Genomic DNA, 18094 nt, shown 5'->3' with positions numbered 1-18094 from the left:
TAGCCAATGATAAAAGGGACTGTCCAGTCAAGCTTGTATAAAAATATCTACTTTATTATTATCCCAACAGACAGTTCTACCACACTACAAAATACAACCCACTCTGTAAAGTAATGCAGAGGACAGACAGTTTCAAAGAAAGAAAAAGGAATGCACTACAAGCGGGTCATCGGTATAGTAATTAATCGCAGTAGTTCAAGGATACTTGGTTTCAACACAAAGGGAGCAATGGTTTGTAAAATGTCACTGGGGGCATTAGAGAATGACAAGGAGGACAGAACCACAATGTACTGTGTGCTGTAGGAGTTCTTAGTGCTTGACAGGGTCAAGTTGGTTTCCGGGTGCTTTGCAACTTCTGTGACAGAGTTCAAGAAGGGAGACAGCTGCGGGTATCAGGCGGCAAGCAGTTTGGCGAGTGAAGCTGGGTGAACAGCTGCAGACCTGCCTATATGGTGGCTCTGGGTCAGTAATCTTTGTCTCAGTGCTTGTTGGCGGCTCTGAAGCACTGATTGAGGTGTCTTGGACCGTTTTAGTGACTGCAGCGTCACAACAGTTAGCGGTGCAGTCGGTTGCAGCTCTAGGGGCTCGACTGGCTTGAAAATTTCCTTTAAGGAGGACATCAGTAGATGCTTGTCGATGCACTCCTCCTAGCTTCTTCACTGGGCTTGTGTCGTCCTTTAAGCCAGACGGCCCAAAGCTGAGGAGAGTGTTGCAGCAGCTGCCTTGTCCTTGGGTTGGTTCAGAGGCTCTCTGGCACTTCCCACCTAGGAGGCTTGCTGCAGGGCCTAGCAGGACACGCTATGTGCTGGCTGGGTAGCGGTTCTTGAGCTGCTGGAGGGTCCTCTGGATTCGGTATCTCCCTCTGTTCCCTGGGAGATGTTTAGGAGAGGGATATTGCTTCCCTCTTGGAGGTCCTGCCCTTACATCACTGATGGAAGATGGAAGGCGGACTGTACTGCTCTCCAACTCTACACACCAATCCGTCCCCTTGCACCCACGCCACTAAGCCAACTCCCCAATCCACCGCAACCCGCTGCCCCGGAGACCTCACAAACTCACTCACCTCGCACTGGCGAACCCCCGGCACCTTGCATCACAATAATGTATAGACTGGAAAGACTTAGAGCTCGCACACAGACTACTAAACTCAGCACACAACCCCCTCCCATAGAATACAGAAACTATAGATTGAGCTCCCGCACCATTTCCAAACTCACTCCTCGCATTGGACACCCACTTTTCCACAAACAACCACCCACGAACCAAACCACACCCCACAATAACACCACACACAACATATCAGACAAGTCTACCCCCCACACCGCCACAAATAAACCACACACACCTCACATCAAATGTGCCCTTCTCAATGTCCACTCCCTCCCAGCTCATGCATCTGATATTCATGACCTCATATCCAACAATAACATTGACCTATTAGCCATTACAGAAACATGATTACATGAAGCATCAGGCCCCGCCATTGCACTTGGACTACCACCCGGCTTCACTATACTCAGACAAGACAGACCAGAACGAATAGGAGGCGGAGTAGCGATCACCTACAAAGAGAACCTCCAGCTCCGACTTGTCAGTCCCTCCTCGACCAACAACTCTGACCTCTTATCGGCTTAGCTCACACTGTCACCCAACAGCACCATCAACATTCACCTACTATACCGCCCCGCAGGCCTCACCCTAGACTCTCAGGAAAACATCATTCACATCCTCAGCAATAATATCAAAAGTTCCACCAAAAACCTTCTACTAGGCAACCTCAATCTGGGATTCAATGATGCTAAAGACAAATCTGCATTCACCCTCACCAAGGAACTTAGCGACCTAGGCTTCACCCAAAAAGTAGAAAGCCCCACTCACACCAAAGGCCGCATTCTTGACTGGATCGCAGACCATAATTGCCTATCCACTATCACCTCCAACTTCTCACTGCCATGGACCAACCACAACTGTATCGAATTCTCTATTCCTATCACCAAAAACCACAAAACTCTGACCCCTGCTATCGCTGCACAAGTCAAAAGCTCAAAAAATCTCAAAGAGGATAACCTGCACCCCTACCTCAACTCCCCCGAACTAGCACCCCCCATTCGCTAATGACCCCAATATTCTAGCAGACATATACAAAGATGTCATCACTAAAGCCATCAATGAAATAGCACCACTCGAATGGAAAAAAGAAAAGAAATCTCTACACACCAACTCTTGGTTCACTGAAGAACTGCACTCAATGCGCTCCCACAAAAGAGCAGCACTAAAAATTGTCAATCCAACCCCTGCAGCAGCACCAAAAACAAATTCAACTCTCTCTCCCTCCAATACAAAGCAGCTACCACCGCTGCCAAAGCCAACGCCTTCAACACACGAATCTCTAATGCCAAATCGCACTCTAAAGAGATCTTCGCCATCTTCAACAAACTCATCTCCCTCCCTAATACACCGGATGAAATAATCAAAGACGAAGCTTGGTGTGCCAGCATTCAAGCTGCCATGCTACACAAAATTGACCTTCTCCAAAAGAAAATCAAAGACCATTGCAAAGCATTACCTCAACAGACAGGAACCAAGCCTACCAACGCCCCACCCAAGCCCACATACCTGACTTTTTTTTTAGGGACGTCACTGAACCTGAAGTTATCAACCTACTAAAAAATCTCAAACTCTCCCCCTGTAAAGGCGATATTTGCCCACCTAAACTCGTCAAAGACTGCGCAGACTGTTTTGCGCCGCTCTTTACAGTTTTCATCAATGCGTCTTTTAAAACAGGCATCATCCCAGCTAGCCTCAAAGAGGCCTGGGTCCAGCCCCTCCTAAAAAAACCTACCCTCGACCCCCTACAACCCAACAACTACAGACCTATAACCACAGTGCCATTCCTCCTGAAATTACTGGACAAAGCTGCACATTGCCAAATCCAACACTTTCTGGAAACCCACTCCATCCTCGGGACCAGGCAGTCAGGCTTCCGGAAAGGACACGGCACAGAAACAGCCCTGGTGGATCTGAAGAGACAGATCACCCAAATCATGGACAAGGGCAAGCCAGCTCTTCTGCTCCTTCTAGATCTCTCAGCCGCTTTCGATCTGGTTGATCACAAGACCCTCACCTCAGACCTCACACAGTCAGCCAACTTTTCTAAAGAATCAGCTCTCTGGGTCACCTCCTTCCTAGAGGTAAGAGCCATGAAGGTGTTCTTTGACATTGCCAATGCCACTCCCACGACAATCCATTGTGGGGTCCCTCAAGGATCCTGCACTTCACCCACACTCTATAACCTGTTCACTAAGCCTCTTTTTGACAAACTCGGCTCACACGGTATCACGTACACAAACTATGCGGACGACACACAAGTACTCCTACTCCTCTCAGGATCATACCACGAACACGCCAAGGCACTCCACACGATCTATTCCATCATCCACGCATGGATGGCAGTTAATAGCCTCTGCCTCAATGGAGATAAGACTGAAATCATGATACTAGGTCAACAGAGCACCCTAGACAAACTGGACAAACTGTACGCCAACTTCTCCATTGACAACTCTATCATCCCCGTATCCACAGCTGTAAAGACACTGGGAGTATACCTAGATTCCTCACTATCTATGACAAGACAAGTCAGCGCAATCACCTCCTCATCTGCGCATACCACCAAACTCATAAACGCCATCAAGCCATACCTCTCAAAACCTAACTGCCTCTCTATAGCCAGAGCAACCATTGGAGCCAAACTGGACTACTGCAATGCCCTCTTAGCAGGCACATCAGCAAAAAACCTAAACAGACTTCAAGTCACGCAGAACAATGCTCTCCGGGCCACTCTTAGCATCCCAAGAAGAGAGCATATCTCCCATGCCAGACACTCAGCCAAATGGCTCCCGGTCAAAGAACGGATCACACTCAAAATCCTAACCTTCACACACAAATGCCTCTCTCTCTGCCCCGTCCTATCTATCCCAGACCATCTCCACACCCTCCTCCTCCCGTCCCACCAGGACGCAATACACCAACTTACTGTACATCCCACGCATCAAAAAAGACAAAGCGGTGGCCTAAGCTTCCCCAACATTGCTGCCAAGACCTGGAACGCTCTTCCTGCAGACATTAGAGCTGAGAACTCACTCCCTATTTTTCGTAGGAAACTGAAGACCTCTTTCCTTGCACAATAATATGTGACACTCGCGAATCTATGTAAATATACTGCACTGCACTTCAGTATATCTGAATAAATGTCATATTCACCACTGTAAATAATGTATTTTTATGTAAATAATGTAATTTATGTAACCAAGATATGTTTGTAACAAGCGCCACGATGCCCCCGGGCTGACGTGCGCTCTACAAATTTGAATAAATAAATAAATAAATGTACTTTTAGCAAGGGTTCAATGATGAGTTCTTCCTTCTGCTTCTGGTGAAGCCGTCAGATGATCTGCCAAAAGAGGGGCTCAGCCCTCTTTTAAGTCCAATTAGTCCACAGGGATTGGTGTAGGCTAAGACTAAATTAATTAACCAATGCTAGGTCCCCACCAACAATCTCCTGTATGCGTGAGGTCATAACCAGAATGCTTTGCAACAGAAAAGGTAAAGGAGTGAAAACATGTAATACTAAATCCCACCTATCTTCCGGTCTGTTGTGGATGGAAGGGTCCCTCTAGTTAATGGAGCTGTCTGTGGTTTCTGATTAAAGCGTCAGGTCTCCCTTGAAGCTGCCGGAAGACCAAACTTTCCGTCCCCGCCAAACCACATACTCGTAGCTTGTGAATCGGGTCCCCCTGTGGGGATGACTACTGTAAACACGCAGTCCCAGACATGAGATTTCACTGTTAATTGATACTGAGGGCGGGAGCTGGCATCAGGAGGTTGACACAGTGCATATGAAAGGGTTTTGGGGTTTCCTGTCTCCTTTGTTAGTCTCTGCAGCCAGGCGAAATTTGGGCCTGTTTGAATTGAACTCTGATTAGTATATGAATGCTGCCACAAGCTACATGGCTCAACAAAAGGCCGAATCCATGCAGAGTTTTTTAGTTAATTAGGCTGGCCAGGTTTGGGTCTCACCCTTCTGCAGATGCATCGCGTACTGCACCTGTCAGGTCCCAAGTAAATATGACAAGGGGGGACTGCACCTGCGTGTTGTGTCCAGACAGAGCACACAGGTCTATGTGGTGCAGTGAGCATAGGAAAATGAGTGTGGATTAGCCCCACACATTTTCTGAAGGTTGATCTACCATCATTCAATTTCATTAAAACAGGCAAGCCTGCACTCCCACCGTGCGGATGGTCGATTTCCTCACAGTAATGCTAAAGCAAAATGAGGAAAGCAATTCAAGGGGCACCCCAGTGGTTCAATGTATTAACAATAAAATGGCCCATTTGTGCTCCGCACACCAGTAAGCATTCTGTTATCCCTGCCCAACTCAATGAATTAACCGTATGATCACACAGCCCAACGAGATGCAGATCATGCGTATGTGACTGCAGTCTACACATTGGCAGGGCCCATTCTGCAGGCGATTTCAAACAGCTGTCCAGGGCCCAGCCTGGGCCTCAAAAACGTACATCTGACCTATTGGAATGGAAGGAGGCACCCCGAAATGACTCTTTGTCTGGTACAGCAAGAACTCTGGCGCATGCCCCACCTCTTGCAGATAGCGCACACTGTCCCATTCCTCCTCGAGTAGCACACAAAACCCTATTGTTTTTCTGTTCATTCTGGAATTTCCAATCCCGAATTTATAATGGAAAAGGAAAAGTAGCAGAATGCAAAGAATAAAACTAGGAGTCGATTGGCTTCTAGCACGTGCCTTGGGTTTGCTTGCATGAGAGCTCTGCGGCACCTCTGAGCGATCTCACTGGAACACTAAGGCCTGTTTAACAGGACTCAAGTTGAGGGTACACACGGGTGGACGGAGTCCCACCACTTTTTTCAGAAGGCACCTTGATGTGCTAATTTATGGTGACGCCACATTCAATTGGTATGTTAATGAGTCCCCACACTTTTTTTTCAGGACTTGACCCTTCGGCATAGGTAAAGGCACTGTGGGTAGCTCCTAGTGGCCAATTTCACCACAGCAAAAGAAATAGAAAGAGCCCTAACTTGTCAATAACAGCAGCAGAGAATGTCAAAGGGATGGGGTGACCAGATGCCCCGGTTTTGCCGGGTCTGTCGCGGTTTTTGCTGCCCCTTTCTTAAGATTATGTTCCCTTTGGGAACTGCACCGGTCCCGGTTTTTTGTAGTAGGTCTTCATGGCTGGGAGGCAAGAAATGCACAATCTCACACAGAAGAAATGCTGCATTTTATAACTTAAGATAGTGTTAGTTTGTGATAAACTGGTTATAATGTGTTTCTTTGAAAAGCAAACAGTACTGAAACCACCTTCTCCTGCAAACGCTACTGAAGTGTAGTGCCTTGACAGGCACTTTCAAGAGTTAGTCCTACTTTTTATGTTAGTTGCCCGGTCCCATTTTTTTTTACTTTTTAAATCTCGTCACCCTACAACAGGGGTTTTGCTGGGTCTGGAAAAGATCAGGGGCTAAGCTGGACTGGCGGGATTCGGGGCAAGCTAGCCTTTTGATTGTAGTCCCTGAACTTCCTACCTGAGGGCTCGTAGCGCTATATAAATGCCAAAATTATTTTTATTATTATTATTATTATTCTATCCAGGGCTACAACGAAAAGACCTGGGCTAAGGCCCCCTCAGTACCCCCCTAGCAACGCCTCTGCCCTACAAGGGGAGTACAGCCTTAATTTGTGCATGCGCAACAAGCAAGTCACAGTTGGGGTAAATCCATCTTTTATGACAGTGGCTAAGCCCAGAAAGCTGGCATACGAATCTCCTGAACAGTGTTCTGATGCAGGCACCAGAAGTAGGGCACTGACACACAGCCGCCCTGGAGACCCAGCGGGGCCCGTTGTAGCCTCAGAGCCGATGACGTGCTGCGGATCAATGAATACATCGATCGATGTTGGTGACCGCCGAACACCAAGGGAGGTTAACCTTGTACGTTGCCTACTTTCAAAATAGTTAATTAAAACACCTTAGGCCTGGAAAAAAGGATATGCATTCGATGCGGGGTGGTCATGCCGACAGGAAATCAAGAATGCATCAGGCTGAGATAACCAGTCATTTGAAACTGCACTGAAGCAATCACATGGGGTGTTGGGGTGACTGACAATAATACACAAAAAAATCCAATGGAAAGCTGAGGCTTCCAAACTCATTTCACTTATTATTAAACGATCAAAAGGACCACATTTCACAGCACACCGAGGCTGAGACAGCAAAGGCATAGGGCCTGATTTACAGAAGATTTTTGTGTGGCGCATAAGCAATTTGCGCCAAAAAAGTCTTCACACAGGACGCAAAACGGCATCCCCTGATTTAGAGATCGGCCTCTGCGCAGGTTCCCAGCTCCATGCGCCATGTCCGCGTGCCCTGCACGAGGCCGGAGGGAAAATCCAGTGCAAAGACCAAGAATGGGGCAGAATATCCAAATGACCCCATTAAAGTAGAGAAATGAGGCAAAATTGACCACAGTCGATTTTGCCGCAATTCGACACAGCCATGGACTTATGGATCTGCATATGTAGACGTATTTCTTGTGACCTTCTCAGTCCATGCATGCGGTCGATGCGTGTGCATAGGATTGGCACATGTATTTTTTGTTGTGTTCAAACTGTCATGTGCATCTCTAGCTGTATGTGTCTGAGGGTGGTGATAGCGCTGGTGGCCGGGTATTATTATGGTTCATTGTGTTCCTTACACAGACGGTCGAGTAGCCATGTTTGTTGGCTGTGCAGAGCTATGTTTACCTATGAGGTACAATGAAGACTGTGAATTGCAGTACTCATGGATGTTGCACTGTACACGCCTGTGATCAGGAGATGTGGTTGGTGTATATGACCCCACTACTCATACAGGGTTGTGGTTGTGTCATGGATGTGCTTTTATGGGTGACATTACTATCGGCAAGGCTTTATTGATGTCATGTGTGTGTCACGGGCGTATTGGGTGTAGTGATGTTGCCAGTGATAGTTTTTATTGCTCTGTGATTTTGGTAATCCCATGGATGGTGACTGTCATGCTCAGTATATGTAATATGAATGTCTGTGCTGCCTGATTTGGCCTTTTGTGCAGAGTTCCATTCATTTCAGGCACTGTGAATGCTAATGCATGTGTTACACACCAGACATCACTCTGACATCTGTAGGGCAGATGAGTGTGTGCGTAAGCGTGTTTGTAGCTGTACATGTGCATCAGGTGAATGCTTGTCAACAGCACCATGGGTGCCTCTGAGGAATGTAGTCATTGATTTCTCCATGGCGTACATCATGGAAGACGCATTTTTGTATGGTTTGGATCCATCCGAAGGACCGGTGTACAAGGGTGAGTGGGGGTGCGTTGTCCTACTGAACCCTAACACTTCTAGGGACGGTGAGATGACACATTCATGTGGATGTACAGGTTCACTCGGGTGGTATTCCTCTGCCATTTTAGTTGTGTCAGGCCATGTGGTGTCACTGTTGCTAATTGAGGTACTGCCCAATCCGGGATTCAACAAATATTGTGGTCACTCATTTTGTACTCACCACCCACAAGTTGAAGTTTGAATGATGTGTGCACAATGCCCCTCTACACGATACAGTAGGGTGTTGTGGCTACACACTGGAGGATGTGACACTTCTGGTGGATTTTGATGGAGGATTGCGCTGAGAAGTGACATGCAGAGGTTTGGAAATTTGTGAACAGGGGTGAGTTCTTATGGGGTGCAGACCCAGCAAGACACTGCCTTATTTAGCCCTGTCTAGGCCTCAGGTCCCACCCTCACTGCCTTCTCCACGCCTGTGCATCCAGCTGGTGTGCTTTGTTGGGACTCATATTCCACTCTGGCCATTTTGTTCAGCTTGATGAGTTCCAAGTGGTCAGGATTGATGCCACAGTGTGTCCACGTCCACCTCATGGTGCCCAGCTAGCCCTTCCACTGGGAGCCCTGCCAGGGCCAGGGTCCCACATGACCCACAGCTTCCAGTCTCAATTCAGCGTCATTCTCAGGGCAATTAGGCAACATCAGCACTGGAGCACCAAAGCCAGCTGTGGGGTGGTTGGCTTCCTGCCTTTCAGGTTCAGGTGCACAGGAGCCATCCACCAGCTGCACCACACAAACGCTACGTGAGGTGGACAGTTCTCATCCACCATTGTGCCCCCACTGAGTGGGTGCTAATGGAGACAGTCAAGTGACAAATGTATGAGTGAACCATTTGCCCTATTCTTTTATTCTATGGGCATGCATGGGTGCATGGTTGTGCAGATTGGGGTTGCACCTGGTGTGTGCTGGTCCTTTGAGGGTGTTGCATGAGTGTGGGTTTATGTGTGTGGTGTAGTGATTGGTGGTTGTACAGAGAGTCAGATTAGTGGGTGTAGGGGCACTTTGCTTGTGGGGGGCTCAGATTTGGGGATGTACAGGGTGTAGGAATAGTGGGTGTAGGTGCACTTTGCATGTGGGGCTCAGGTTGGTGGGTGTACAGGGTGTAGGAATAGTGGGTGTAGGTGCACTTTGCATGTGGGGCTCAGGTTGGTGGGTGTACAGGGTGTAGGAATAGTAGGCGTAAGCACATGCTGCGTTTGGGGGACACAGATGTGTGGCACTCCTGGTGCTGTTAATGGTTGGTATGAGTGCAAGTAATAGTGACTACTTGTGACTTATCAACGTGTAATTTCTATCTTGTTCACGGCATCTCGTGTCACGGATCACAATCTGCACAAAACCGTCTATTTCAGTGGGATCTTGGTTCGCTCTAGGAGCGTGTTGTGGGTATGTCAGGTGCAATCCTGTTTTCTTTGCACTGCAGGTCCCTGCTAGCACTTATTTCTGGAAAACACCTCCTCGCGCAATGCATTTGCGCCACGCAATCCTAGCGCACACGCTGGTACTTATGCAATCACTGTGCACCTCTTTCTGTAAATCAGGCCCAAAGGGTCTGATTCTCAAAAACAAGTGGAAATTAAAACTGTGCAGAGGATCTGCCATTTTTATTTGCACTTGTTTGTAAAATGCACAGGTCACCTTATTTTCAAAAATGACTTCCGCATTTCAGTAGGGATGTTCATCCGCGCAAAGGCACCAACGTATGACAGACTCCCAACACCCATGTGGGTTCTGGGAGCACATTTCAGTAAACCGCCATTTATGGGCCCATTACAGTGAAATGTAAAGAAAGAAAGAAGAATTTGTTATGCTGTTTAGATGCAAGTGAGACAGCAGAGTTTCTTACCGCTGCTTTTACACGTGCAAAGAATGCACGACAGGGTCTTGAATGGCCCTATCATGCAATCAGGGACGGTGTCAGGGCCTTTCAGTTGAAAGGGGCCTCAACCCTCTGGGGCCCCCCAGCCAATGCCCCCATGCTGCCACTTAGTAGTCTTATAACACAGCAATATGTTCCTTTCTATAGCATGCTCATTCTGGGGTTTAAAATGCATGCTTCGCGGCGCTTGCATTACAAGCTGTGGTTGCTGGAGCCCTTCTGGTCCTCACTTCCCTCAGGGTATACAGAAGTGTTATCACCTCATTGTCTTTTAACACAGGTTCCTCCACATCAGCCACTTACTGACAAAGAAGGACTTATAGCTTTTCAGTGGGCATTTACTGTTTCAGCTCCCCGGTCGTAGGCCGTCTCTGATAATTGATGACTATTAACTCCGGGCTGTATGCCTTTCCCTCCATTATAATGTATGCACCACATGAGTGCCTCAGACTGTTTTCCGCTCTAGGCAACCATCTGTTGAAGATTGCCCCCACACATCTTCAGCTGGGCCTGCATGTAATGCACACACCCTTTTGTCTGTCCCAATCACGCACAGACGGATGACTTTGTTTTGTGCCTGTTTCCAATGCATCACTTTTGTGGATAAGCTTTGCACTTTAAAACACACAGAAACGCCCCCTTACTTGCGCAAGTGTGCAAAGGGGGGAAGAGGATATTCAAATGCACATCCACGATGCACACATTCAAATGCCCTTTGGCATAGGGCGCAGCTTTATTGACGCAAGTCATGGGCCCTCATTAGGACCCTGGCGCTAAGTGTTTAACGGCGCCGTAAAAGGCTGCGGCGCCGTTAAACACTTAGCGCCTTACTACGAGGTCCTTTTGCGGGACCCGACCTGAATGGCTGGTCTAGACCAGCCGTTAAAGTAGGGACCCGCAAAGGGACCTTGGTGCTAAGTACAGTACCGCAATTTGCGGTACCGTTCTTAGCGCCTTCCCCAGTCCCATTGAGCCCAATGGGGCAAAAATGGGAATGGGGAAGGGCCAATGTTCAATGGGGAATTACTGCCCTGCCAACCTTGGAATGCGGTGGTAATTCCCCATTGAACATTGGCGGACTCGTTACGATACCGGCACCAACCATGGTGCTAATAGCGCCATGGTTTTGCGCCAATATTGTAATGAGGGCCATGGAATGCGCAAGCAAATCTCATCACTTGCACCATTAAATGCTCTGAAAATCTCCGCTAGTAGTACTGGAACAATCACACTCCAGGGTAACAACTCCAAAGTAATTCTCCCAGTCTCGGGAGGATAACTCGGGGGCAACGTGCTCGCTTTGGAAGCAAGATGACACAGAGCACCACAGGTCTGATCCCCGGATCCGCGCTTAGAAAACTCTGGGTATTAAGCGCGTTATAAATAACCTATCATATCATAGTGTAAGAAGAAGGAGCTTCTGAGACCAGTGATCGAAACAATCCATAGCTCTCTACCTTTTGTGTTGCCAAGACGGTGAAAACACCAGATTAATTTTTTGCCGGGTGAGAGCCCATTGAAGTGAATGGGCATATATATAGGGGGCTTGGTGGGTAAGTCAGCTGATTGCAAGGTGGGTGACCCCCCCCCACACCCCAAAAGCATGCGAGCTGAGAGCTATGAACACTCTTCTCGTGGGGGGGGGGGGTGGAATTCTCACTGCACGTGTCTATCGGGAGCAGAAAGATTAATAGGCAGTGCTAATTCAATGAGCCGCCACGGCACACTGCAGCTTGATGTTCCTGAAATGCACCCGACCGTGCATGGAGCAGCGTGGGAGACTGCTCTTTCGTGCCCGCGTTTCTTGCAGCCAGCCACTGACGTCAGCGCCCGTCTCGCAGGAAATGAGCCGACATTCCGTTCATAGTGGAGGACAAACATCTTACATGCTCAACCTCGCAGTGCAGTCTGGCCCCCCCAGAGGCCCCGGGAGTGCCTCACACTGAAACACAGCCTCTGATGCTGGTGGAAGTTAGAGGGCCGCCGCCAGCCCATACAGTCGGCCATTTCCTGCCTACTTTGAACTTAAATGTAAATATCCTGCTTCTGTGTCATGTTGAATGTATTTCGATAGCGTCAACCCCTTACTTATCTGGGCGTTAGATAACAAGTGCTGACAAGCTATTGGGAACAAGCTTTTTTAGACCTAAACAAGGCGGTGCCCCGTGATAGACCCGGAGAACCCCCTCACCAGAATGATAATACACAGGGCAAAGTTCAGCCGACCCCGCAGCCTCTGAAGTTGCCCTGAAGTCACCTTCTTAGCGAGCATGCACAACTCCACAGATTCCCGAAATTCCGGAACATTGGCGACAGGCAACCAACACACTCCCTGAAGAGAGTCATTTTCTATCCCGAGAAATGTTAGGGTCATCACAGGTGTAGAGGCATCGCGAGAGCACCGCTCTCGCGAGATCTCGCCCGCGCGACCAGCTCCGCCCCCGCGCGCTACGCGCGCATTACGGGACGAGCTGAGGACGCGGAAAGCAGCGTCTTCCCGGCTCCTCCGAGCACGGGAGTCTTTTGTTAGTTTAACGGTGCTCCAAAGACACGGCACCCAAACCCTCGTTGGCCACGTTGGCCCAGCCAATCCAGGACATTATCAGTGCCTCATGATTGCAGACCTGTTGGTAATAAAGCCCTGTTGAAAAGCCTACCTGGCTCCTGTCTTCCTTTGGGGCGGCTTTATACTACATAAATTGGCGACGAGGATCACCACAAGAAACCGCGCAGAAACATGCAGGGAGCCACACCGCCACCACCCTTTCTACAGACACCAGGTAGGCCTGCCATTCCTTGGCCACAATGGCAGCCCCTGTTCACGACCTACGTCGAGGCGATGGGCGGATCTGGATTTTCAGCGGTGAGACGCAGGGCCATGTTACTTAACGCCTTAGGGGTGGAAGGGCAAAGAATATTTGAAGGCCTTACCCCGATACCAGTAGATGACGTCAATGACGATGTGTTCATGGAGGCCGTGAGGAGAATCATTAAGAGGTTCGCCAGCAAAGAGAACACTGTACTCCATAGAATAAGGTTTTACACTCGGAAACAGGAACAGTCCGAACCTGTCGACGACTACGTCACGAAGTTAAGGGAACTGGCAGCTTTGTGTAACTTTGGTACCGACGCGGAAAACCGCATATGCGACATGCTAATCGTCCATACCAACAGTCGCAAAGTCCAGGATAAGTTCATCCTCGAAAAAGAATTACAGTTAGAAAAAGCTGTGGAAATTGCCAGAGCGGTAGAAGAAACCGCGGGGAGAAGGAAAGAGTTTACAGGAGCCCAAGTCCCCACTGAAATACAAGCAGTTGGATTCCGTCCAAGAAAGGAGAAATCCGCACCAGACACGAGAGAGTCAAGAAACAGCAAGAGAGAACCCCTCAAGTGTCATAGGTGCTCCAGCACCAAACACCTGGCCTATGACAGAGAGTGCCCAGCCAGAGACAAGGAGTGTTCAATCTGCAGACGCATAGGACACTTCTCGACAGTGTGTCGATGGAGGAACAAGAAAGTCGCGAGCCTCACCACGGACCACACAAAAGAAAGAGAATCCTCGTCAGATGAGGAGGGGAGACCCACGGTCATAATGGTGAACAGCACCCGAGCCAGGAGAGAGAAGCCTCACTGCGTCATCAGAATCGACGGAAGAGAGACTCGGGTCATGGCAGATTCCGGGTCGGACCTCACCATCCTACCCCTTCAGACATATAAAGACATGGTGGGTAAAGAGAAAGTGGAAGTGCTCACCACACGACACAAGCCCACAGTGTTTGGGGGGGCCTCAGTCGAACTCTTAGGGTATATCAACGGAAAAGTCGAATTCAAAGGAAGGGAAACCATCACCAGGGTCTACTTCAGCCATGAAGGGCCGGCAGTATTGGGCTGGGATGATCAAGACAAGTTAAAAATCAGACTGGATCCCAGCACAGAAGATCAAGTTCTATCAGTCAATATGAAGAGTGAATCGGTGGTAAAGGGCGACTACCCAACACTTTTCTCGGAGGAGCCGGGACACATTAAAAGCTTCATTCACAAGATCGTGCTCAAAAGAAATGCCGTCCCTGTCAAACATCGGGTGAGACCAGTACCGGCCACAGCAAGGGACACCCTGAGACAACAGCTGGACAAAATGAAGAGGGAAGGAGTGATAGAAGAAATTGAAGCGTCCGAATGGCTGAGCCCAGTCGTCCTGATAAAGAAACCCCACTCACAGGAATTAAGGGTATGCATAGACCTGCGCAGTCTAAATTTAGAAGTCATCGCGGACAACTACCCACTCCCAAGCATAAACGAACTCATATTATTAATGAAGGAGGCCAAAATATTCTCGAAGCTTGATATGAGAAATGCATATCATCAGATACAGCTCCATGAAGAGTCGAAACCCCTTACAGCTTTTATCACGCCCTTTGGCACGTTCCAATTCACGAAAATGCCTTTTGGGTTGTCGTCAGCTGCGTCGGCCTTTCAGCGCATGATGGACGTCCTACTCAGGAAAGTCGAAAATGTAGTATATTTTCAGGATGACATATTGGTTTATGCAAAGGACAAGCAGACGCATGATACCACCCTCAAAGTGGTTCTTAACAAACTACAAGACGCAGGAGTGCGTTTACGTCACGAGAAATGCTCGTTTGGAGTAAAAGAAGTGGAATATCTGGGATACAAAATTTCGGAAAAGGGGATCAGCCCGAAAGAAAATCTGATGCAAGCCATCACCAAAGCTCCCGAACCAGCCACCAAAGAAGAGGTGAGGTCGTTTCTGGGATTGGCTGAGTATTACGCGAAATTTATACCCAAGTTTTCGGAAACCACGTCACCCCTACGCGATCTACTCAAAAAGGGAACAGAATTTTCGTGGAGAGAACCTCAGAAGAGGGCAATGGACACCATAAAGCACCACATCATGAAAGCTCCGTGTCTGCAACCCTTCAACCCAGAGTGGGACACGGTCATTACCACGGACGCCAGTGCGTACGGATTAGGAGCAGTGCTAACGCAGAGGAGAGGTGACACCGAACATGTGGTGGCCTTCGCGTCTAAGGCACTATCAGAAGCAGAACAAAATTACTCAACGATTGAAAAGGAGATGCTAGCATGCGCATGGGCAGTCGAACATTTCAGAACATATGTGTGGGGCACAAAGTTCAAACTGGTGACAGATCACAAGCCACTCATCCACATGCTCAGCCCGGGAGGCACCAAAACATCCACGCCCAGGCTAGCTCGCATCGCAGCAAAGCTACAAGAATACACATTCGATATCCATCACATATCGGGTTGGAAAAACTCGCAAGCCGACTGCATGTCGAGACTGCCCGAGAACAAGGAAAGGGCTACCACATTCCTACAGGGGGAATGCATAGTCGCATCCATATCAGACATAAGGACCCCAGACTACCTGGAACTCAGCGAAAGACACTGGGAAGAAGAAGATGGGAAGGACCCAATCATGGCCAAGATACGCAATTGGATCAAAGAGGGCTGGCCCAATGAGAAAATGCTGCCGGAAGGCATGAGAGCATACTGGAAGGTGCAAGATGAGTTGTCGGAAACGGAGGGAATAATCATGAAAATGGATCAGATCATTCCCCCCACAGGAATGAGGCGCACCATACTCTGCAGGGCCCACGCGGGGCACCTAGGGAACACGATGACTCGCCGCAGGGTGAGAGAAGCTTACTGGTGGCCGTCTATGGACCAGGAAATACGCGCCATGATAGAGCGCTGCCATGAATGCCTGAACAGTGACAAAAGACTTAAGGTCCGACAAGCGCCTCTCATTCCCACGGAGATACCAGAAGCGGTATGGTCCAAAGTGGGCATTGACTTCATAGGGCCCCTGGAGGCGATGGAAACGGAACATAAATACGGCATAGTGCTGGTCGACTACTTATCCAAGTGGGTCGAAGCCGAGTTTGTCCCGAATATAACCACAGAGACGGTCATAGAGGTACTCACTGAAATTTTCCAGAGGGAAGGCCTCCCCAAAGAAGTCATCACGGACAATGGGGTGCAACTAGTATCCAAAGATATGGAAGCATTTTTAAGAAAGAACCACATCAAACAAAAGAAGGCGGCCTTGTATCACCCCCAAGCAAATGGACTGGTGGAGAGGGCCAATAGGTTCATAAAAGGGGCTATCCAACTGGCAACAGCGTCAGGAATGAACCCCCTCAAAACTGCCAAAGAAGCCATAGCGGCTCACAGACTTACGCCAAATGGGATTACCCAAATATCCCCATTCAAAATGTTGAGAGGGAGGAGTGCGGCATCCACCCTCATTCCTCCATGGCTGGCGAAAGTAAGGGAAGATGAAGCAGTCGACATGACTGAAGTAGTATGGCGCATGGAGAGAAACAAGAAACGCATGAAAGTGTGGAGTGATGAAAGAAGAAGGACGAAGCAAGCGCCCAACATAAGAGAAGGGGACTGGGTCAAAATCAAATTACCAAGAAAGGACCCAGACACGGGATCCCGATACAGTAAGCCCATAAAAGTAACTCACCAAGGGACCAATCACGTCCGCACGGAAGACGGGCGTTCGTGGAACTTGGAAAGGGTAGCAGTATACCAGAGAAGGCAAGAAGAAGCGAGGACCCAAGAGACACCCCACGTAGAAACCGGAAACGACGTTAGGAGAAATGAGGAGCAGGAAGCAGAAGGAAGCGAAGGAGAAAAAGATGCTAGCGTAGAGGAACGGGAAGAACCATGTGAAAGCCCTGAACCAGAACAGCAGAGACCATGCCCTGAAATCAGCGAGAGGCCCCGAAGGGTATGCAGAAGACCGGTGAGATACAATGACTATGCACTACAATGAACTCGTTCTGCTTTTGGGAAAAGGGAGGTGTGTAGAGGCATCGCGAGAGCACCGCTCTCGCGAGATCTCGCCCGCGCGACCAGCTCCGCCCCCGCGCGCTACGCGCGCATTACGGGACGAGCTGAGGACGCGGAAAGCAGCGTCTTCCCGGCTCCTCCGAGCACGGGAGTCTTTTGTTAGTTTAACGGTGCTCCAAAGACACGGCACCCAAACCCTCGTTGGCCACGTTGGCCCAGCCAATCCAGGACATTATCAGTGCCTCATGATTGCAGACCTGTTGGTAATAAAGCCCTGTTGAAAAGCCTACCTGGCTCCTGTCTTCCTTTGGGGCGGCTTTATACTACAACAGGTCACTCTGTTTTAGATGTGGCTAATGGCACCCCTCAAGCTCCCTGCAACTTCCTGAAAAGCCAAAAATGGCGCCTCACACTGGCGTGTCCCGTTCCGTCCCAGAAACAAGCAATCATCCAGATAATGAACCACCAAACCCCTAAAGGCCTGTATTGTGGCCCAGTACACGAAGGCGCTGAACCTTTCAAAATAGCGACTGGGCCGAACACCCCAATGGAATTTGTATTAATAGAACAATCGGTCAACCTAAAAATCCAGTAAGTTATAGTCATCCGGATGCACCGGAAGGAGCCGGAAAGTGGATTAAACGCCTTTGCCAGTAATGCCCCCTTTCCCAACTGCTGCAGATGGGCACGGGCCCCTGTCAGAAGAAACATACCAAACAGCACATAAACTCTCACAGTCTCTGACTGGCTTATAGGGCAATAGGGCAATGACCGAACCCAAAACACACAATTATAGTGTGGGCCAAGTTTTGTGGTCTAAGTGGGCTACTTTTTTGGACCATGTGGGCCAGTTTGATAAGTTACTTCACCATGCGACTAGTAGGTTTGACTACTGTTACTGAATAAATATTCTTCAAAATGCACCA

The sequence above is a fragment of the Ambystoma mexicanum genome, chromosome 3p (assembly GCF_040938575.1).
Source record: "Ambystoma mexicanum isolate Mex_15411 chromosome 3p, UKY_AmexF1_1, whole genome shotgun sequence".
NCBI lineage: Eukaryota > Metazoa > Chordata > Amphibia > Caudata > Ambystomatidae > Ambystoma > Ambystoma mexicanum.
Note: the sequence above shows the minus strand (reverse complement) of the source record.